The 23,066-nt window shown below is 45.1% G+C and overlaps 1 protein-coding gene across 1 annotated transcript in view; it reads left to right on the top strand.

Moving 5' to 3' along the window:
* The window catches only part of LOC119648586 (tRNA-dihydrouridine(16/17) synthase [NAD(P)(+)]-like), a 298,564-nt gene that overhangs the window by 118,490 nt on the left and 157,008 nt on the right, over positions 1-23,066 (top strand). The window lies entirely within an intron of this gene.

The following is a 23,066-nucleotide window of genomic DNA, read 5'->3' as shown; positions in this document are numbered from 1 at the left end:
CGAGACGATGCCGGAATTTCGGCACCGGCTTGATGCTCTGGAGGACGCTGTTTTGAGCACGGAGGGACGAATCCTGGTTGGCGGTAATTTTAATGCCAAGGCTCTTGAATCGGGCACACCTCAGTCAGACTCCAGAGGGAAACGGATTCTGGAAATGACGGCGAGAACCGGGCTCGTAATTTTAAACACCGGATCCACGTCAACGTTTCGGCGCCCAGGCTGTGAAGGAAGCATTTCTGACATCACTTTTGGATCGGAGTCTCTGGCATCATCGGTGGAAGGGTAGCGAGTCCTAGAAGACTTCTCGGCCAGTGATCACCAGTACATCGCGTCGAAGTGGTTGATGCTACTTGCCGGCGAACACCAACGCGATACTTCCCCTGTCTGTGGAATGTCGCGAGGGTGAACATTGGGAAGTTCGTCGAAGCTCTTGGAGCAGGTAGGGCCGCGCTGGGGTGCACTCCGGGAGGTGTTAGTGTTGGCACAACGTTTGCACGCCAACGAGGAGGCATGTGCCATAAAGGCACAATATAGATCAGCAAAAAGGCGACTCCGCAGCGCTATAAATAAAAGCAAAGCTCCCGGCTTGCAGAACCTTGTTAACGAGATGAACGAGGACCCGTGGGGACTTGGCTATAAGCTTCTTACTCGGAAAATCGGGGCCCTGCGGAAGCCCTGCATACTGAGCACCGACCAGATGGACCGCATTATGCGGACAGTGTTCCCCAGACACCCTGTACGGGTTGATGTAAATAGTGCGGAAAGCGTCGTGGATTGCCTCCTTTTCACAATGAGAGAGCTCTAAGAAGCGGTTCTCACTATGAAAAGCGGGAAGGCGCCAGGTCCTGAGAGCATCCCGGCGGAAGTTTACAAACTGGTGTTTCGCCAACGGCCAGAACTGTTGCTTGAAGTGTTCAACGTTTGCTTGAAGGAGGGCATTTTTCCTTGTCGCTGGAAAGTGGTTAGACTCGCGTTGATAAGCAAGGGTAAAAGATACCCGGAGCCCCCGTCTGCATACCGACCGCTATGTATGCTTAACACGGGCGGAAAAGTGCTCGAGAAGCTCATCAGGTGTAGACTCGCTGAAGCGATCCGTGCTGCCGGGGACTTATCCGCAAGGCAGTTCGGGTTCAGAACAGGGAAATCTACAATGGATGCTGTTATGGAGGTCGTAGATGCGGTTAATCGAGCCGAGGCACACAGCCGCCGTTCTCGACGGATAGTGCTCCTCATAACGCTTGATGTCAGAAATGCCTTCAATTCCGTAAGATGGACAGATATGCTGGGCACACTAGAGAACTCCTTTCACGTGCCAATCTATCTATTGCGGATATTGAGAAATTATCTGAAAGACCTCTCCCTGGTCTATGAGACGCTAGAGGGTCAAAGCAGGATGGAAATCACGTCGGATGTAGCACAGGGATCCATCCTAGGGCCGGACCTCTGAAACGCTTCCTACGATAGTCTGCTGAGACTCGATATGCCCGAAGAGTCGCGCCTGGTCGGTTATGCAGATGACGTTGCGGCACTTGTTACCGGACGCACTGTTGAATAGGCGCAAAGCAGAATTGCCATATTGATGCGACGTGTGAGCGGATGGATGACTGCTCACGGTTTCAATCTTGCGAAGTAGTCATACTGATCAGAAGGAGAATCCCGTCCCATATCGGTCGTCGAGTTGACTATAGAGTCAAAACCTTGGTTTAATGCTCGACTCGAAGATGAGCTTCTTTGGGCAAATCAAAGCAGCAACGGACAGGGATGCAGCTGGAGTCACAGCCTTGGGTCGGCTAATGGCGAATGTCGAGGACCCTATATCAACTAGGAGACGTCTCCTTATGGGAGCAACGCAGTAGTTTCTGTACTCTGTGCGTAAACGCATTCACCTACCCTACTCCCAAAAAAAAAAAACCGCTTCGTCATTGGTGGCACATTATTGGAGCATTGAGCTTGCCATAAGATCAGTTGGGTTTCAACTGATTGACACAGTACGAGCAATCAGATTGATTGCGAACACACCTCAATCACCAATCAGATTGATTGCGATGGGTAGATTCATTAGTTGTTTGCTAGATGTATGTAATAAGGGGAGCACTGACATCAGCTGCGAAAAAGATCACCACCTGATGGTCGCTTACGTTCGCTTGCGTGTTGTGCCCTCCATTTCTTCCTAAGCTGAAGAGCTGCTACTTTCCTAGTTGAACTTCGACCGCTTATATGATCCAGCTGCCGCTCGGAAGTGGGAGAGGGTCTATTGACCTCTGCAGTCGATCGCAGGAAGTTCAACATAATGTGTACAATGACAAAAGGGAAGTGTATACCACATCACACATGTCGCAAATCCTTCGATGGTCCTGTGAGGGACGGATCATTTTGGAAAAGAGAGAGTGTATCTTGCATGCTCTACGCACGAGTTGCATCTCGGAGTAACAATAATAATAGACTCGAGACCATTTAACATTAACAATGGTATATGGCAAGGGGGTGCCCTATCATGCGTCCTCTTTAACCTGGACCTGGAGAAAGTAATTCGCGATGCAGATGTCAATGCAAAGGGCACCATCCTCTTGAAATTCACCCAACTATTGGCTTACGCTGACCATGTTGACATTATGGGGAGAGCAACCCGAAATGTACAGTCTACCTTCATCCAGATCGAGCAGGCGGCACGAGATCTCGGGCTGCATATTAATGAAGGCAAGACTGTGTACATGGTGGCAACGTCAGTGGCAAAAACGAAAGAACGAAGAACATCGAATCGAACTGGTCAAACGAAAATAATAAAGATAGGAGACTACAAGTTTGAGACCGTTAAAAACTTCTCCTATCTAGGGTCGAAAATCACAACCGATAACAGCTATGACGATGAAATCCGCGCACGCTCGCTGGCTACCAACAGAACCTATTTCAGTTTACAAAAACTGTTTGGCTGGAAACATCTCAACATAGCAAAGCTCATACTGTATAAGAGCATGATTTTGCCAGTCCTCATGTATTCCTCGAAAACCTGGAATCTTAGCAAAAACGTTCGAGACAAGAATCTTCCGAAGAATTTTTGGTTCCCTACATGAGGATGGACGATTCCGTAACCTACATAACGACAAAATCTGTGATCGATACCACGAACGTCTGGTTGTGGATAAAATCCGGCTCAACAGATTGCGGTGGGCTGGCCACCTAATCATATGGATGAAGATGAACCAGCCCGGAAAGTCTATAAGGCCAATATCTATGGTACAAAAAGAAGACGGGGCACACCCTGTCTGAGATGGAGTGATGGGGGACGCTAGACAGCTTTTAGGGAGGGATATCTGAAGTTCCTTATCAAGGCAGGCCTAGACCGGATACTGGTTGTTGTACCGTTGAAGTTGAGTTAATCGATGTTTCCAGGTAGAAGGGCCATCTAATACTAGATTCCAGGAATTTCACAGCCGTTAAAATTATGTCGCAGTATATGGACCCTAAAAACTCGTCTATGTCACATGTATATCATAGAAAACCTTGGGCCTGATTGCCACTTAGCCTCCTAATTTCCCAGGATGTTTCTCCTGGCAAACTACACATTCATTCTACATAGATAATAAACACAGTTCCAAAACGCACTCCGGTATTTCTTAGAAAAGTAATTTCATTTAATGTCGCTTTTTCTTGTTATAATTAAATTTTAATTAGAAACCTTTCAGGAGTTGCTCTTAAATTCTAAGGATAGCAAAGAAACTTCAAATGTGCTTCATTTCTTGTCAACTCGGGCCTATATATAAATCGGCATTGACCTACCTTGAAATTCTTCTTCAAAACTCGCATTAATTGACTCTCCCGCTGGGAATCATGGTTCGGAATTTGAATAATTTCAGGACTTCATAAAGGACCAAATTTAAATGTTTACCGGCACGAAGCCTACGCCGCAGCATAAAACCTTATGGAATTTAGATTGGGAACGTTTGCATTTGTGTGGGTTTAGAATTTACCCAACGGAGGGGGTAATGCATTTATTTGCGTAGGGGATGATCCTGAAATATGTTCAATTAAGAGATGTTGATAATCGCTTTTTGGTGTTATGTCATTTTATACAGTAATTGTGCAAAAGTGTCAATTAAACTATTTATTTTCGTTTGATATGATCTCTCCAATAGCAGCAAGCAAAGGATTACGGAAATCGCTGATTAGCTTTCGGTTTGCGCCAAATAAAATCTACTGATTTGTACAATTAAAAGGGTGGAGCTTCACATATTATGATTAGCAGTGAGTTTGTTTTGACCCCGATTGTTTTGAAGTTGTATTGGGTTTCTTTCAATTTATATTTGGGTAATAGGTCAGAACATATCGCTTCCCAGAAAGGTAGGGATTGTTACGCATTATAAGAGCCTGTCAAAATATGGGCGATTTATGAGAAACCAGAGACAGAAATTCAGGGAATTTCATCCGAAACTTCACTTAAATGGCTGTCAAAAGTCCTTAGATATCGTAGATAACATTTAATAAGAATCTCTTCAATTGCTACAGCTACCAGGCAAATTAATAACTTTATCGCTCTGATCCCTCACGTGTCATTATTACAAAATTAGCGTGTCTTTGTCGATGCATGGGTCCGCACCGGATTTCAAAAAAGATAATAAATGAAAGAATTCGCGACGGACTAACGAATAAAAACCAGAACGCGCTCGACCGCGCACGTGGAGTCGTAAATCTCCGGACGCAAGGGCCGCGATCAAGAGGAAAGATCGTTTACCAGGGACATCCTCTGAAATAATGACCTGAGGATGTCAAGGAAGGGTGGGAACCTCAGGGGCCGCGCCTCAATCATGATCTGACGCAGAAGAAACGATGATCGGGATTGTGATCCGTCGTGGATCTTCCCTCTTGATCGCGGCACTCAGGTCCAAAGACTTACGGCACCACGCGCGTGGTCGAGTTGCTTTTTTTGTTTTCAATTTTAACTGGTGTTTTGGTTTTTATTCGTTAGGCCATCGCGAATTCCTTCATTTATTGTCTTTTTCTAAATCTGGTGCGGACCCACGCATCGGAAAAGACACGTTAATTTTGTAATAATGACACATGAGGGATCAAAGAGCTCAAAGGACCCCATATTCTCGAGCCTGGCTAGCACAGAGGCGTGTAAGAACGTATCGACCAAGTACTTTGATGGAGCTTCAATCTTTGCGGGTGGACTTTCACAGTCATTTTCGCCAACTTTTTAGGTTTCTGGGATAGCTCTGACCTCTAGGTCGTTTTCGGTCGCTTAGAATGATCGTCTCGTTCTCCTATTTCGAAAATTTCATTACAATTTTAAAATAAACAATAGAATATAAACCATTAAGCTTTAATGCTGAAATCGAAATCCAAGAAACTTCAGACAGATCAGCTTGACATCATGCTTGCTGAAATTTTTGAAGGGATTGGTTAAGCGCCACATTCGTGAGAAGGTGCATCCACTTACTGACAACCAACTTGCTTACTAACGTGGAAAGTTACGTGATTCTGCTCTTTATTCTTTGGTTACAAAGATAGAAGATGCAACTCGACGGGTAAGTACGCGACAGGGTTGTCCGTTGACATTGAAGGGGAGTTTAACTGTGCGTCTTTCTAAAAATTTTGTGATGCCACCTGAGTGCATAGTGTCGATGATAGTTTAATTAAGTGATAGTGATAGCGCACAGATTGCTATGTGCTTAAATGGGTGTCGGGCGCTACCTAATAGTAGAAGCAACGAAGGAGGTGTGCTATTGTCACTTCTGTGGAATATGCTGATCCAGTCGCTACAATACGAGCTGGAAAATTTGCTATAGCTTATGTTGAAGACGGCTGTGCTTGCTGTTGATCGGTATCTCGGAACGATGTATAGAAATATACAACGCGCCATTGATTTGATTGACAATTGGTGCCTCAGGCTTTGATTTTCAGTTAATCCAAATAAAATGACAATGGTATTATTTTCAAAACGGCAAAAGCTGAATGGACTTTGCCCCCCAGAGAGGTACAACCCTTCAACTCTCCGAAGATTTGAAATATCTGAGAGTTACTGTAGAGCTTCATTGGAACAAACATGTAGAGATAAATTTGGAATGAGCTCTCACAGCCTATGGGTTGCACATACGGACCTCTGCCTCAACATGGGGACTCAAGCATCATGTGGTAATGTTATGTTGTATATGTTGCTATCATTAGGTTGATGTTCGCTTATGCATTCATAGTGTGGCGGGAAAAAAATTTTGCACTGTAAACTAACCGGGCTGCAAGGAACTCTGTCTGGGTGTTACCGGTGCCATGAACATGACATCCGGCGCAGCTCTAAATGCATTACTCCATTTGCAGCCCCTGGATATATTTATTAAAAGCACTGCAAAAGCAGCTCATAGGCTAATTTGGTTAGATATATGGGGAGACCACGGACGTGGGGGAACAGAGCGTTGGAAGAGTTACGGGTAGAACTGAATCCAGTTTACAATGCCTTCTGATTCTCGGGTCTTCATACATCCATTTGGTAGAAGATATGAAATTACCCTGAAACGTAGAGAGAACTCGAAAGTCTCAAAAAAATGCGTGGTGGGATGCACGGAAGTCTTCTACACTAATGGCTCAACACCAGAAGAGGGTTCTGGACCCGGAGTCCTTTGGGACAATTTACAACAGTTTTTCAATCTAAAGTATAGACGGTGTTAACTGCGGCCAACTGGGTGATTAACGAGCGGTTGAAGGGCAGGCGCATCACTATCTGCAGCGAGAGCCAGGCTGCATTGTGGGCGCTGAGTAGTCCTTTGACTACCTTGAAAAGCGTTCAGGAATGCAGAAACCGTTTGAACACTATCTCTAGATTCAATACAGTGGAACTACTCTGAGTATCTGGGGGCAATGAAATTTCGGATGCCTTAGCAAAAAAGGGTTCAATCTCCTTCATGTCGGAACCAGCAATTGGAGTATCATTAGCCTCCTAGGTTGTCTTTATAAACTGGAAGCAAGCTTTCCATAATGACAGATGGCAGAGCCTAAATTCTGCTAGGCACACCAAATCACGCATATCCCAAGGTTTATCCTGTCGAGAAGCAGGATGACTTGCAGAAGCATTGTAGACATCCTGACAGGCCCATATTTCACTATCTGGACATATGTTCAGAATGTAATGAGGAAGTGAAATCCACGAAGCATTTTCTATGTGTATAACTCGCTGCTGATGTGCTCCAGTTAGAGTGGGTGGCATCACATTCGCTGACGGAAATCCTGCAATACATAAACCGATCCGGGATATTCCGTTAGACGAGGGAGTCGAGTGCAATGTGCTTTCACGAGCTGAGTGCTCAGAGACTATAAAAAGCTTCTCCCCCAGTGGTGGAAAAAGGTGTTCCAATTGATACGCCCATACACTGGCATCAGCAGAAATCTAAGCTTTGTTCTCAATGGAGGTTGTTAATACGCTCCAATTGGAGCGAGAATTCCAATGATGTAAGCTGGTCATTTTGAGCCTAAGCGAAATAACATGTTGACTCTGGAGAGAACTTCCCTCAATCTGGGGCCAAGCCATTCTGCACTCTGGAAAGTCAAGTGATGGTAAACGCGAATCCGACGTCTGACGGCTACCGTATGCCATAAACTCTTGACTCGGGAGCCGGTTTCTGAGAAACTTCTGACTGATAGATTTCGGTCCAAGATAAGGAGCATCACAATTGCACAGTGCTGTGCACCAACGGATATTTCCGATATAGTGCAGGCTTCCTAAAGGTATCATTGCGATCGTGATGTGTGATCCCAATGTGAAGATCAGCTTTGACAACACTTTACTCGGACATGTGATAGGAAGCGCGACCATAACGATAATGGTGGGAGCTTTGTGGACTTTTGCAGCAAATTGTTCGAGCATAGAGCTTGCCATAAGGTTAGTTGGGTTTCAACGGGCCGACACCCTACGAGCAATCAGATTGTTTGCGGTGAGCTCCATGTTCAACATCGACCATTTGTATGATCAAGCTGTCACTCGAGCTTATCCACTGGAATTCCACCTCTTGTAGATGGAATGGTTAGCCATCGGAACATGCGGATACGGACTATTCTTTTAATCAGAAGCGAAATCATCTTGGTTATCAACGAACTCAAATGGAGCCACTGGGCTCGACCACCGATGTTGTCTTCCCGTTGTTGTGTTGTGATTCATCACCTGCATTTTCAGTAGATTTGTAACTTCCACTCATACGAAAATCTTGTCAACCCAAGACTTTTCCCAGGGAGAGTGGAAGAAGGGGATGATAGTTCCCTGCCGTCGTATGGATAATAGCTACCATAACCCTGAAACGCATTAAGGAAGCTTGATCGACAGAGAGTAGGCTGTTTTCCGCTCTGGATCCTCCTCCGTTGACCACATTATTACCCTACGTATCATTTTGAAACTGTGCGTGGAAATCTACGCTTCACCTTCTTTTTATCTATTTGAAATTTGGCCAAATGGCTTTGGATTTGGAAAGAGAGAGTTGGACCGAAGATAAACTCCAAGAAAACCAAGGTTCTCAATCTAACAGGTCGTCGCACTCTCTCTATCTGTATTAATAGGCAAAGCATCGAAGGCGTCGATTAATTCTTATATCTAGGAGCGTGGTTTCTGACGGTTGCATCGAACTGGATGTTATCCGACGCATTAACAGCATTAGATCCGGTTTCGCTGGCCTGTATAAAATCTGAAAAAGCAGTTATCTCAAGACCAACATTAAATTGAGACTGCTCTGGACTAGTGTTCTTTCTATGTTGGTATATGGCAGTAGCACATACAAAGTGACCCCTCTCCCCGCCGCTGTCATTCGAAAGCTCCAAGTCTTCGCCAATAGCTATCTGCATCGTTTCATCGGAGTACCTTGGCCTGACACTATTACAAACGAATATCTTGGTCGAAAGGCGGAAGCGGTAAGAAGGGATGATAATTGCGTTGCTGGCTACGCCACATAGTAGAACCCACTCTTCCAAGATGGCCGATAAGTGGGTCGCTTTCAGGGGACTTGGCGCACAACAGTGGATGAGGTGTGCGAGAGCAACAAAAAGCCATGAAAATGTAGAATTACAAGGATTGTTAGACGAAGATAATTCACAACGAAAAAAGAACTGGTAAAGTAATTGAGTGTTAGTCAAGAAGCTGTTTTCAATCGACTACCAATAATGGTAGCTGAACGTAGAACAGATGAAGAGGCGCAGGCTCTTATACCACACAAAAGAAAACCCTTATTGTGACTTATAGTTAGGGGAAATGAAAAGTGGATTTATTTTGAGAATCGGGATCACAAACAATCATAGGTAGACTCAGGCGCATCACTCAGATCGAGTACCAGGAAGATGATGCTCCATGGTTGGTGGGAACAGAAGACCTGGTGAAATAGTTGATACTAAACGCTACCGACAACAACCAATCGATTTCAACCGTTCGAAAGACTTACCTGTGAAGTCCTAGCCTATACTCAATGCTTGGTATATTTATGAGAGTAATCTTCAGTTTTTTGACTAATTACTCTCAATAGTTGAAATGCCTTCCGTACTCATAAACCCATGTCTCGTTTCGAAGATTCATTTGATGAATGTTGCATTGGATTCGGCTTTATAAATCATGTCTTTAAAATATGAACCAAAATATCTTGAACGGATTCATAAGCAATGTTCAAGTCCTCCACCATCTCTCTGATGGTTCATTTGCGGGTAGTGATCAACATTTTGTTCACTTTATCGATGTTCTCGTCGGTTTTCGATGTGGATCGCTGACGGATAAACGGCCGCTTCTGAATCATTCATGTCATTGATAAACTATGGTTTTCTGTAGAGTGTCGTTGTCGAAACACTCTTTTAACATTTCCAAGGTCCACGTACCATTGACTGTGGTGACTATGATGTCAACTTTAAAAGTTACTTAAATATGGTTTCAAATCATTATTTCGTTTTTTAGTTCGCGAATTTTTTTGGATCTACTTGCGCAATATGAACGAGTTTTATTTGGGCCTAAATATCCAATTCGATGGAAACAATCCAAAGACCGATATAGATTTAAAAACATCGCGACTCCACCCCGACAAAGCTTAGACCGAGAAAAGTGGCGAACTCGATCGGCTTCCGCTACCGAACGAAACGAAGGCTAAAGAAGAAAATCATACTTTGTTTAAAACCTCAACATTTCCTTCTTAATCTTAATATCTTAAACTTTCGCCTACATGAGGATGGTTGGTTCCGTAGCCTACATAACGGCGAAATCTATGGCCGATACCAGGTTTGTGGATAAAATCCGGCTCAACAGGTTGCGGTCGGTGGATCACTTAATCCGTATGGATGAGGATGACCCAGCCCGAAAGTCTATAAGGGCAATATCTATGGAAGACGAGACAGACACTGCCTGAGATAGAGCGATGACGTAGGTCAGGACGCCAGACAGCTTTTAAGGATATAGAATTGGTGACCCTCGGCGCCAAACCGGGATGTCTGGAGTTCCTTATTTAGGCAGGCATAGACCGGATACCGGTTGTTGCGCCGTTGATAATGATGATGATGATCTCAAACTTAAACAGTGAGAAATCTCACTGGGGTACGAAGGAAAATCATACCACCATTTTACGGAGGTATACGGATTCCCGTGTTTGGTGCGGCGCCCTACTCACGGGGGTAAATCAGCGTTTGTTTCATCAAGTGCCCTCAATACTCCACCCACTAATGGCAATTACCTATTTACCGTTGGTAGTTAGTACTTGCAAAGTATCTCACATACAATTTACCTTCAAAGCTGAATTGTTATATTTACGTTCGCCATCATTTTAATTTCATTATTATTCTGTTCAAGGAAAGTGGCACCGCGTCCTTGAAGAACTATTGAACTTTTACTGGTTATAGTGTAGCTATTGATCATAGTATCTCAAGCAGACCTACAACCGTTAGGAACTTTAGTATGTTCCCTACATCCAGACTTTTCAGCTTTGCATCTGGTATTAAGTGTTCTCCCAGATGCCTCGACCTACTTTGCACAAGTGCCGGACACTGTCCCAGGCGGTGTATAGAGGTTTCGTCCTCCTCCTCACAAAACCTGCAGGCAGTGTCCGTAGATATCCCTAGCTTCGCTAGGTGATAGTTCAGCCGACAATGACCAGTGAGAATTCCCACTATGATTCGGAGGTTCTTTTTGGTGAGGTTTAAGCAATCCTTTGTGCGTATGTGTTCGTATCCCCCAATAAGCACCCTGGACTGCTCCATCCCTGGTAGGCCCGACCAGTATAGTTCCTTCAACCGTTCCTCTTCATTTCTTAGATTCATAGTCATGAAACAGTTTCCGATTCCACAGAAGGGTTTTGGCCCGTGTAAAGGCGTCCCTGTTCCCTTCTTGGCTAGTTCGTCCGCTGCCTCGTTGCCTTCCAACCCAGCATGGCCTGGAACCCAAAGCATCCAGACCTTGTTGGACGAGCCGAGTGCATTTAGTCTCTCAAGGTATTCCCATAACAGTTTAGAGTTCAACTTGTTGGACCTAAGTGCCTTGGCTGCTGTTTGGCTATCGGTGAGAATAGCTATGTTCTGTCCCTTGTAGTTCCTTTGGGGATTAAAGGAGGTACATCTGTCTATGGCGTATATTTCCGCCTGGAATATGCTAGTGTACCTGCCCATTGGCTGGAAGTGCATTTTCCTTGGACCAATGACACCGGCACCCGCTCCCTCTAATGTGAGGGATCCGTCAGTGTACCAAGTAATCAGTTCCTGGTTTAAGCCGTATGCCGCAGCCACGTTCTCTCAGTTTGCCTTGTTACTCGAACGTGTTTCAAACTTCTTATCGAAGGGAAACCTCGTTGTCATGTTCTTCTTCTTTTTTCTTCTTTTTCTTCAGCCTTTGTCCCGTTCACAAGCGGGGTCGGCTCGTCGTGATCGGCTTCGCCATTTGGCTCTATCGAATGCCTGATCTGGGTGCAATCTCGAGGCTTTCAAATCCCCATCCAGCGTATCAAGCCACCGTTGCTTAGGTCTGCCTTTTGGTCGTTTACCATCGACTTCGATGTTCAGACCAATCTTTGCAAGTGAATTCTCGTTTGCACGAATTACGTGACCATACCATCGAAGACGCCTCTCTCGCAACTTTTCCACGATCGGTGCAACCCCATAACGATGGCGGATATCCTCATTTCGGATGTGATCTAAACGTGTGACGCCACTAGTCCAACGTAGCATCTTCGTCTCCATTACCGCGAGACGCCGTTGATTGTCTTTTATGGTCGGCCAACACTCAGAACCATAGAGAGCGACTGGACGGACGACATTGCGGTAAATTTTAGATTTGAGACGTTCGTTGATACGTCGATCACAAAGGACATCAGTTGTGGAACGCCACTTCATCCAGGTTGCGTTAATGCGTGAAGCAATTTCATAACGCAGCTCTCCATTGGCTGATAGCGTTGACCCGAGGTATTTAAATCGCTCAGTTCTGGGCAGATCACTGCCGCTGACAGTAATTGTGCCTGTTTCATGGGGATCGGTCGTCAAAAATTCAGTTTTGTTTAAATTCAATCTGGGACCGTGTTGCATGAGGCGATCATTCCATTTTTGAACAAGTTGCTCGAGATCATTTTTGCTATCAGATGCTAGGAAAACATCATCTGCATAAAGCAGTGTGTGGGGCGCTGGACGTTGGATATCCCGTGTGACGGTGTCCATAACAAGGACAAAGAGGAGTGGTGAGAGGGCACTTCCTTGATGAACTCCAACAGAGACACGAAGCGGTTTTGATACACCCGCCATACTTCGAACTTTACTTTTCGGATCGTGGTAGAGCAATTGAACCTAGTGCACGAGTTCTTCTGGCACGAAGTGTTGTCGTAAAGCATACCAGATGAGTTCGTGTGGTACACGGTCAAACGCTTTCTCTAGATCCAGAAAGGCAATGTAAAGAGGGCGATGCTTCTCACGGTGTTTCTCCATGAGTAACCGCGCAGCGTGTATTGCGTCAGTAGTTCCGCAGTTCTTGACAAATCCGGCTTGATTCACGGTTATTTCAACGATTTCGCGAATACGGTAGTCAAGAATGCGTTCAAAAATCTTCATGGTATGGGAAAGTAACCGGATCGGACGGTAATTTGAACATTCTGCTGGGCTACCTTTCTTTTTCCATATTGGAACAGTGGTACTTTCTTGCCAGTCAGATGGTGTTCTTCCTTCCTGAATAATCCGGTTAAAGAATTCACTGAGCCACAGTGTTGGGTCCCAGCTCTTCGCTTTCCAGAGCTCAGATGCGATGTCGTCAGGTCCTGTTGCTTTCCCCGATTTCATTTGTTTTATTGCCTCCTCGACTTCAGTTGCGCTGACTGGTGGAACTGCTCCAAATGTCGGCAATGATTGTGGAAGTGGAGGATGAGCAAATTCTTCAGTTGAAATCTGCTCGAAGTATTCTCGCCATCTATCCGTTGCGGCTCGACGGTTGGTAAGCAAAGTACCGTTCTTGTCATTAACACAACAGAAGTGTTCGATATCCTGTGTGCGTTCATCACGGCTTTTAGCAAGTCGATACAGATCTCTCTCGCCATTCCGAGTGTCTAGTTTATCGTAAAGATTTTTGAAATGGTTCGCTCGGGTGACAGCGACCGCTTTCTTTGCTTCCCGGTTGGCATTCTTATAAATTTGCCAATTAGCAGGCGTTTTATCGTCGACAAATTTGTGGTAGAGGCGTTTCTTTTCACGGACCTTCATTTCAACATCATCATTCCAAAGCCAAGTATCTCGGTTGATGTACCGCTTACCCGGCTTGGTGACCCCGAGGGTTGCAGAGGCCGCTTTGTGGATCGTGTCTTTCATTTGGTTCCATGATTCTTCCACATTCGTAATGGTTGGCAATCGTATGAGTGAGACCGTTTCTTCATTCTTCTCACCAAATCGCCACCATTTAATGCGCGGCGGGCCAGTGCGTTCCTCACGCCGTTTTATCGGTGGCTTAATTCGCAGGACAGCAATCAACGGCCGATGCTGAGGTGTGATGGTCTCATAGGGAACGACTTTGCAATCAGTGACAGTGGTAAAATGTTGGCGTCTTATGAGAATATAGTCGATTTGCGTTTTATTGTTCCCACTATAAAATGTGGGAAGATGAGACAATCATTTGATGAACCATGTATTCATAAGTACAAGGTCATGGGTGTCCGCAAAATCGATTATACGCTCGCCACCTTCATTGCGCGCTCCGAATCCCTTTCCCCCATGGCACCTGTTACCGTCTGCCTTTTCACCCACATGACCATTAAGGTCGCCGGCAATGATTATGTAATCGTCAGCAGGCACGTGACAAATCTTTTCATCGAGAAGTTGCCAGAAGGCATCTTTCTCGGCATCTGCTCGGCCTGTCTGTGGTGCATACGCGGTGAAGAAGTGAATAGTGCGATCAGCTGATATAATGGTGGGCTTCATCAGCCGATCATCAAATCGTTCGACTTCTTTAATGGCATCACGGAAACCCTCTGAGATGGCAATGCCAACACCATATTGAGTGTGTGGGTTACCAAAATAGAGAAGTTTGTAGCCATTTTTACCGCGTTCGCGTTCAATGTCGCAGCTTTTGGAACCAGACCATCGGGTTTCTTGCAGAGCGCAGATGTCAATGCACCTTTTCCGAAGGGCTCTTGCGAGTTCCTCGGTCTTTCCAGTTAGGGTACCAACATTTAGCGTGCAGACACGTATTTGTTTTGTTCGTTGTGTGCGGACTAACTTGCTTACGTCCTGACGCCGTCCATGCGTCAAGAACCCTTGCCCATTTCTCGACAGGACCGGGGCCCGTCCTGCCGCGTCGACTGAGGTGGACGCCCTAGCATTTCTCCGAGGCCTGTGACTTAATCCGATCATCATGTTTGTAACGACATTCTATGCATTTTCTTGGTCGACCTGTCGCGGGGCCTGTCACCAAGAGAGATCAGGTAGGATTTAGCATAGTAGAATAACTCCAACTATACTCTATTTATCTCTTTCCCTGATCTCAGCATTTTATTTTTGTTTTACTGAGGATAGTACAGAGTACGTTGCCTCAAACCCTCCTCCTTTACCTGGGCTTGGGAACAGCATACTATGTTAATAGCATGTTATCCCTTGGTATCAGTAGTTCGGGATACCGCCTAGAAAAAATATCAATCTTCCTTCGGTTTAGGCAGCTCTTCGCCTCACTGATATTCCCGGCCATCCTGAATATTGCCCTCCTTGCCTGCATCTGCATGTGCAGATGGAGAGGAGTTAATCCCAGAAGGACCTCTAAAGATGTCGGTGAGCATGTCCCTATTGCCCCACTGCGTGTGTACGCAAGCCAATCTTTGGAGCTTGTTTAATTCTCTGGCTTGTGTGCTGAATTCGGTTCTTTCTGTCCAGATTACCGCTCCATAGGTACTCATTGGCCTTACTATTACAGTATGTATCTTCGGGCTGCAATCCCATTTTTTTCCTACTATGGATCTGCAAGTCATCAGAGCCCTCGTGGCTTTCCGACATGTGTCTTCCAGAGTAATTTTTGGTCTAGCGTAATTCCCAAATATTTGACCTCTGTTTCTCGTTTCACCTCCATATCATGTAATGTTATGGCTCTCAGGTGATCGAGCTTACGCCTCCTAATGAATGGTACTATGGTCCGCAGTCCCACCTTCCTGCACCAGGCACTAGTAACCCTTAGTCCAGTTTGAATTCTATCACATAGGGTATCATCATATTTGCTCCTACAGATTAGAACAATGTCGTCCGCGTAACCCTGGACTTGTATTCCAGTATTTGTTAACATATCCAGGAGTTCATCCATTACCATACTCCACATCATCGGCGATAGTACCTCACCGTGTGGACAGCGATGCTGACAGTGATGTAGGGGATTACGCTTTAGAATGTTAGTTCTAATATAGTTGTCTATGGCCTTCTCCACCATTTTGAGTACGAACGATGTTAGGCAAATTGGTCTGAAAGATTTAGCGTGAAAAGGATCCTTTTTACCCATTTTCGGAAAAAAAGAACTTTTGCCCGTCTCCATGCCCTTGGTATGTGTCCCAGTGCTATGTTCCCCCCCTGTCTGTCTTAGCCGAACAGCTGGCCTCTTATGCGTCAATGACGATTGTGTTGAGGTTTTCCGCCACCGTTTCTAATTCAAGTGCGTTGCGTAGAATTCCCAATCTGTTCTCCTGGGATTCCTTATTATTCCTTCTATTTCGGAGTTCCCCTCAATGTCGAATCTGATTATCCTGTGATCAGACATAGAGGGTTCATCCGAGACCCTCCAATTCCTGACCATTCCGTTCATTAGGGTATTTCCTAGAGTTATATCTAGTACCTCCTGTCTGGTGTTGGTCACAAATGTTGAAGTGTTCCCTACGTTGAATATTTCTAACTTATTGCTAAGAATACATTCAAGAAGGTACTCACCTCTACGATTGGTGTCGCTGCTTCCCCAGACTTCGTGGTGGGCGTTAGCATCGCAGCCGAGAAGAAGTGGTAACGCCCTCTTCTCACAATACTTCGTCAGTTTTGCGACTTGTTCCGATGGAGCCCGGATTTCGTCTCCTGGGAAGTATCCCGATGCCACAACTGCCTCTCGAGTGCTTCTCCCGACTTCCAATGAGACATGGAATTCAATTTAAGCAACCATAAGGTTTGGTCTTTCGGATCTTGCTTAAAGTGAGAGGCTTTTTCTTAACTCCATCTTTTCGAATGGGTCATGTAACTGAGGTCTCATAGTAAGTAACAATACACCGTATTTGACTGCTTTCATACTTGACCACATTGCCTATCCTAATTATAATACTGAAATTGCACCTAAATATCCAAAATACTCTGACATATCACCTCAACCACATCATGGTTAATAATAACTTTATCGTTGCACCATAATTGTTAAGAGTATTCTGTAATAGTTTTTTCAGTCCTCTTTCTTGTACGACCTTCCATCTTCTCCCTCTAGCTCCTTGTAAGAATAAAGAAATGTCGGGATTATCGCCATAAATTTACTCGAAAAAACTGTGTGCACACGAGGATTTCACACCTTTTTCCAAAAGATGAAATTGTAAAGATTATCTCAAATATTTGAATTCTTTTATGTACTTTGCGTCTTCCATTTGCTTAATTTGTTGTGGGAATATGTTGTGAAAACATGAGCGCCAACCAGCAAACAATTCCCAAAAGAGCCATTTGTTTTTCAGCTCCTAAATTACCAAATATATAGATACAATGTTCTCAAATAACTTACCAGGTAATTTTCATGAAGATTATTTCTGAGAAATAATGGAGAAAGAAAGTCCTTAATTTATTTCTATTTATCAGTCGGCTAAGGTGTGGCTACTTTGCGATGACCTTAACCTTGTTCCAGTGAGGTGGGGAGGGAAACTATCTGGTCACTGAATAATTTATGCTCTTGTAGGTGTATACATGCAAATTCACTTAATGCGAATTTCACACGCAAACACGAGCTAAATCTTCTACTTTACGTATATTGGATGAGTAAAGACGTATCATGGAAGGACATTTAGGGGTCATGTTCTCTTAACATGTGCCGAATGCTATCAGTGAAAGGGAAAACAATAAATTTTAATTACTTTCGCAAGTTATGTAAGTGTTTTTGTGTAAATACTGAAGTATATGTTCTAAGAGACTTCTGAAATGTGTGAACCTGCAGCTGATGGTGTTCACTTATGGTAGTTGACCCTACGCAAGGTCTATCCAAGGCTATTATTCCCCGAACGTACTATCCTGTCCTATCTGACAATTTGTTCCAGCTAATTCCAGCTTATTCGAGCATTCAGCTATATGCGCAGTAAGTATGCTAATCACCCATCTGCCTACCAACAACAGCCCATACACTTTAATGATGCATCTTAGATGGAGGCAAATAAAACTCTGCCCCGTAAACTATTTTACTCGCAAATTTGAGCACCCGGTACAGGTTTGTAACTGCATTCCTTAACTCTCGAATATTACATTTAAGGGTCTATGGCTAGCAATTATACGACAGTTAAAGTTAAGTCTCCGGGACCAAGTTTTCGTAAATGTTGTTTAGCCTGAGCCTAATGATACGAAATTCATATGACTTGTCTATATATATAATATGATCAAATTGGTGGACCTCGGCGCAAAACCGGGATGTCTGGAGTTCTTTATTAAGGCAGGCCTAGACCGGATACCTGTTGTTGCGCCGTTGATGGTGATGATAGTATAAACCAACCTGGCGCAGTCGAGTGACTTATATTTTTGCAATAACGCGGGTCAGGATACTGCAGATAAAACTGAAATCAGTCATTACTGACTACATTATTAGTGGCAATCTTTAAAATGCTAGCTTCTTCAGCCTGGAGCCTGGGGACGGCTCGTCTTGATCAGTTGCACCATTTTACTCGGGTCAAAGGGCTAGTAAGGGCCTCTCCAGTCGGGACCACTTTCAACCAAATTGACCACGTGTTGATCGAACGCCGCCACCTCTCAGCCTTGATGAATGTCAGAACATATAGGGGGGCCAATATAGACTCGGATCACTATCTCGTTGGCATGGCGCTCCGAACTCGAATAACAATACCACCTAGAATCCCCTCTGACAATCAGGTGAGAGTTAGCACTGAAGCCATCCACAACACAGCCCTCCGCGACACCTATAACAGGGAAATGGACGCCGCAATAACCGCAATCAACAGAGGACCTGGAGATGAAGCATTAAACAAATTATCTTCACAACCACCTGAAAAACGTTATCATTGATACGGCCACAAAAATATTTGGCCCCAGGCACAAAAGGAGACGGAACGGTTGATTTGACGATGAATGTAAGCTAGCAATGGAACGGAAGAATGTCGCATACCTAGTAATGTTGCATTCTCAAAGAACGCGGGTACGCGCAGAGACTTATCACGAACTCCGTCGAGCGGAGAAGCGACCTCACAGATGGAAAAAAGAAGCCTGGGAGAACCAACAAGTCTGTGAACTAGAAAAATGCAGGGAGCACCCGCACCAGGCGCCCAAGTTTTACCAACAAGTCAGCAGGATGAAGCCTCTTACACCTCGATGCTCATCCTGCCGAGACAAAGAGGGAAATCTGATTTCCGACAGAATGGGCATATTGGAGCGATGGGTTGATGCTTTGATGAGCTACTGAACAACCAGAACATCGGCGAGTTGGAGGTCCCGCCAACTGAAGACGATGGACAAATGCTGCCACCACCAAGTTTAGGAGAAACACTCCGTGTAATTCATCAGCTTAAAAATCATAAGTTGCCAGGAGCCGATGGAATTACAGCCGAATTGGTTAAATATGGAGGCGATCAGTTACGCCAAGCGGTTCATCAACTTGTGCTCAACGTATGGGACAGCGAATCGATGTCTGACGATTGGCAACGAGGCATTATCTGTCTCATACATGAAAAGGGAGATATCACACAGTGCAGCAATTATAGAGGTATCACGTTGCTGAGTACCATCTATAAGATATTCTCCGCTGTCTTGCTAGGCCGGATAGCCCCATACGCCCAGAACATCATTGGCCCATACGAAAGAGGCTTCACTCCAGGCAAATCAGCAACAGATCAGATTTTCTCACTGCGGCAAGCGATGGAAAAACTGCTGGAATATGGACAACAGTTGCACCATCTGTTCATCGACTTTAAAGCCGCCTATGATAGCATAGCCAAGGTAAAATTGTACACGGCCATGAGAGAATTCGGTATCCCATCGAAACTAATAAGACTGACTAGGCTGACCTTGACCAATGTGCGAGGCCAAATAAATGTAGCAGGATCACTCTCAAGACCATTCGACATGAAGGGCACAAGGGAATGCCCTATGATGCGTCCTTTTTAACCTGGCCCTCGAGAAAATGATCCGTGATGCAGATGTAAATGCAAGAGGTACGATCCTCTTTAAGTCCACCCAACTACTGGCCTATGCTGACGATATCGACATCATGGGAAGAACCACCCGAGACGTACAAACTGCATTAATCAAGATCGAGCAGGCGACGCGAGATCTTGGTGGCAATGTCAGCACCGAAGACGAACCAACCAACAACATCAAACCACACTGGTCAAACACAAACACGAAGAAGAATAAGGATAGGAGAATACAACTTTGAGACCGTTGATAATTTCTCCTAGGGTCGAAAACCACAACCGATAACAGCTACGATGATGAAATTCCCGCACGGTTGTTGTCAGTCAACAGAGCTTATTTCAGCTTTCAATAACTGTTCCGCTCGAAACGTCTCACCATAGGGTGAAAGCTCTTACTGTACAAGACAATGATCTTGCCAGTCCTCATGTATTCCTCGAAAACTTGGGTTCTTAGCAAGAAAAATTGCGAACTCTTGGTCGCGTTCGAGAGATTCTGTAGCCTATATAATGACGAAATCTATGAGCGATACCATGACCGTCAGGTTGTGAATAAAATCGGGCTCAATAGGTTACGGTGGGCGGGTCACTTAATCCGTATGGATGAGGATGATCCCACCCGGAAAGTCTATAAGAGCAATATCTATGGTAGAAAAGGAAGACGAGGCAGACCCTACCTAAGATGGAGCGATGGCGTAGGCCAGGACGCAAGACAGCTTGTAGAGATATCGAATTGGTGGACCTCGGCGCAAAACTGGAATGTCTGGAATTCCTTATTAAGGCAGGCCTAGACCGGATACCGGTTGTTGCGCCGTTGATGATGATGAAAGGGCTGATGGAAACGCGAGGCTCTTAAATTATCATCCAGCGTATAAAGTCATCTTTTTCTCGGCCGGTTCCTTGGTCGTATCCCAACGACTTTTATATTCAGACCAATGTTGGCGAGTGAATTCCGATCAGCACGAAATACATGTCCATACCATCGAAGACGCTTCTGTTTAGGAAAACGGATTGGACATAGTTCGATGAACTTCTCGGCGACGAAGTTGAGCTCCCTAGCTGTCTAAGGACTCCTTTGGCGATAGAAGATCAATTGGAAACTTGAATCGCACACTTTTAGAGTACTTGTCTTATTTTCCCAGGCCAACGCGGTAAAAGAGTTGGAAGGTAGAACCAGGTACTAAAAATACTCAGGAAATCAATCAGACCGTTTCTAAATCGTGCTTGCAGAGCCATAAGGATGAAGATTGGTTAAACTTCCGGAACCCACAGCGTGAATATAAGAGGCTCGTAAAACGTTCGAAACGAAACTCCTTTAGAACATACTGTGAGGAACTGGAAGGTGAAAAGGAGACTTCCATGCTGTGCCTGGTTGGACTTTGTTAGAAAACCGGATGGTACTTTCACGAAATCCAGAGTTGAGTCTATAAAGACTCTCTTGAAAGTACACCACCTGGAACAACAATCCTGCGACACATAAACGAATCCGGGATATTCGGTTAAATGGGGGAATCGAGTGCAATGGACACTAGAGTCTGAGTGCTCAGAGGTTTTGCTGCCATCTCAAACACACACACCGTGTAGTGGCAACTTCATTATTTTTTTTTCAAATATTTCGGTTGAGGAGGGCGCCTTAAATAAGTGCTCAGGTTCCAGCCCCCGCACTCTCCCTCTTGAAAGCTAGTGTCAAAACTAATACAGCCTTGGGAAAATATTAATCGGGACTTTTCACATGAATATATATTCGGTGAAGATGCCTTCTTTTTGCATGTGGCTCTCCTTAAAATAAAAGTTGAAGAATGTAACTTACTGCATATGTGGACGTTCACAGTTTCCAGCGTTCCACCAAATTTCGTGTGGTCGGCACAGACGTTTCTGAGAAAAGTGCGTGTGACAGACATTCTGACATACAGATATTGCAGTGATTTTAATAAGGTTTTGTTTTAAACCTTAAAAAGGAGTGGTAAGAGGGCACTTCCTTGTTGTTACGTTCCACATCGCATGTCGCTGGTGGTTGTTATGAGAGCCTACTTTTGCATTCAGATCACCCATTACGATCGCAATGTCACCTGGAATTTCGCCGTAAATATTCTGTCTGCGAAAAGCGTTAATCCTACAACGGATTCCTTACTTACGGCAGGGTTTTTTTTTTGTAGGAGTAGGGTAGGTGAATGCGTTTACGCACAGAGTGTTGGACTCCCGCAACAGCACGCTGGCGGACTACCAACTAAACACTCCCTGTCATCAGAAAACTAGCCTGGAACCATTGACACCTTACTTCGGGCTAGCCCTCCCGCTTTCCCGGCTTTGGGAGCCGTCAAGTCAGGGAATTCCTTTCACCAACGGGCGGGGAGGGGTGGAAGGGAGTTGTTGTTAGTTCAAAGAAGCCCTTACCGTCCGATCCCTTCGCCGGTCGAATTCAATCTTCTTCGCAATAAGAAGAGACCGAACATAATGCGCTCTTCAGCATTTCTCTGACAATGTTGTCTGGAGAGAGCTCCCCTGTGCCGTCCCACCTCTCGCAAGAGAAGAAAGTATGTTCAGCGTCGTCCGTCACTCAATTACACACAAACAGGAGATCGCGCCTTCCCGATCCTGTTTAGGTAAGACTGAAAACCTCCATGCCCGCATAGAAATTGGGTAAAGAAGTAATCAATCTCACCGTGCGTTCTGTTCAACCAAAAAAGTTACCACTCGGTAAGGGTGCGTTGACGTTCTTCACGGGCAACCACCTCTGTTAAGTTTTCGCCCTTACGGCGGTTGATAGCTTTGCGCTCCTTGGCAAGGAGGGCAACGGGGATACTCCCGCAATCACCATCACAGCCGGTTCGGAGACGGTGCGATAAGCAGACGCCACTCGCAAAGCTCCGCGCCTCTGCACTTGAGCACCTTCTTGTCAAGGACATCAGCCCATACCTGCGTACCATAGAGCAGAACCGACTGCGTTGCTCCCATAAGGAGACGTCTCCTAGTTGATATGGGGCCCCCGACATTCGCCATTAGCCGACTCAAGGCCGCGACTCCAGCTGCGCACTTACGGCAGGCTTGCTAGAATTCAGAAGTACATTGTTGCAGTACCCCACTTAACTCCACAGTGTCCAGCCTGTATCGTTGAAAGTTTCGTTTAAGTTGCAACAAGCGAGCATTTTAAGGAGTATCGATACCATCGTTAAGGAGAGCTCGCTAATTCGAAAATGCAACAATAAATTGTTGATCCAAGCAAAAGGTCATAGTCGACAGATCAGTCGAATTCCGAGGCGTAGAATC

This window comes from Hermetia illucens, chromosome 1 (genome assembly GCF_905115235.1).
Source record: "Hermetia illucens chromosome 1, iHerIll2.2.curated.20191125, whole genome shotgun sequence".
Taxonomy (NCBI): Eukaryota; Metazoa; Arthropoda; class Insecta; order Diptera; family Stratiomyidae; genus Hermetia; species Hermetia illucens.
This window is presented reverse-complemented; position numbering and strand designations above follow the sequence as displayed.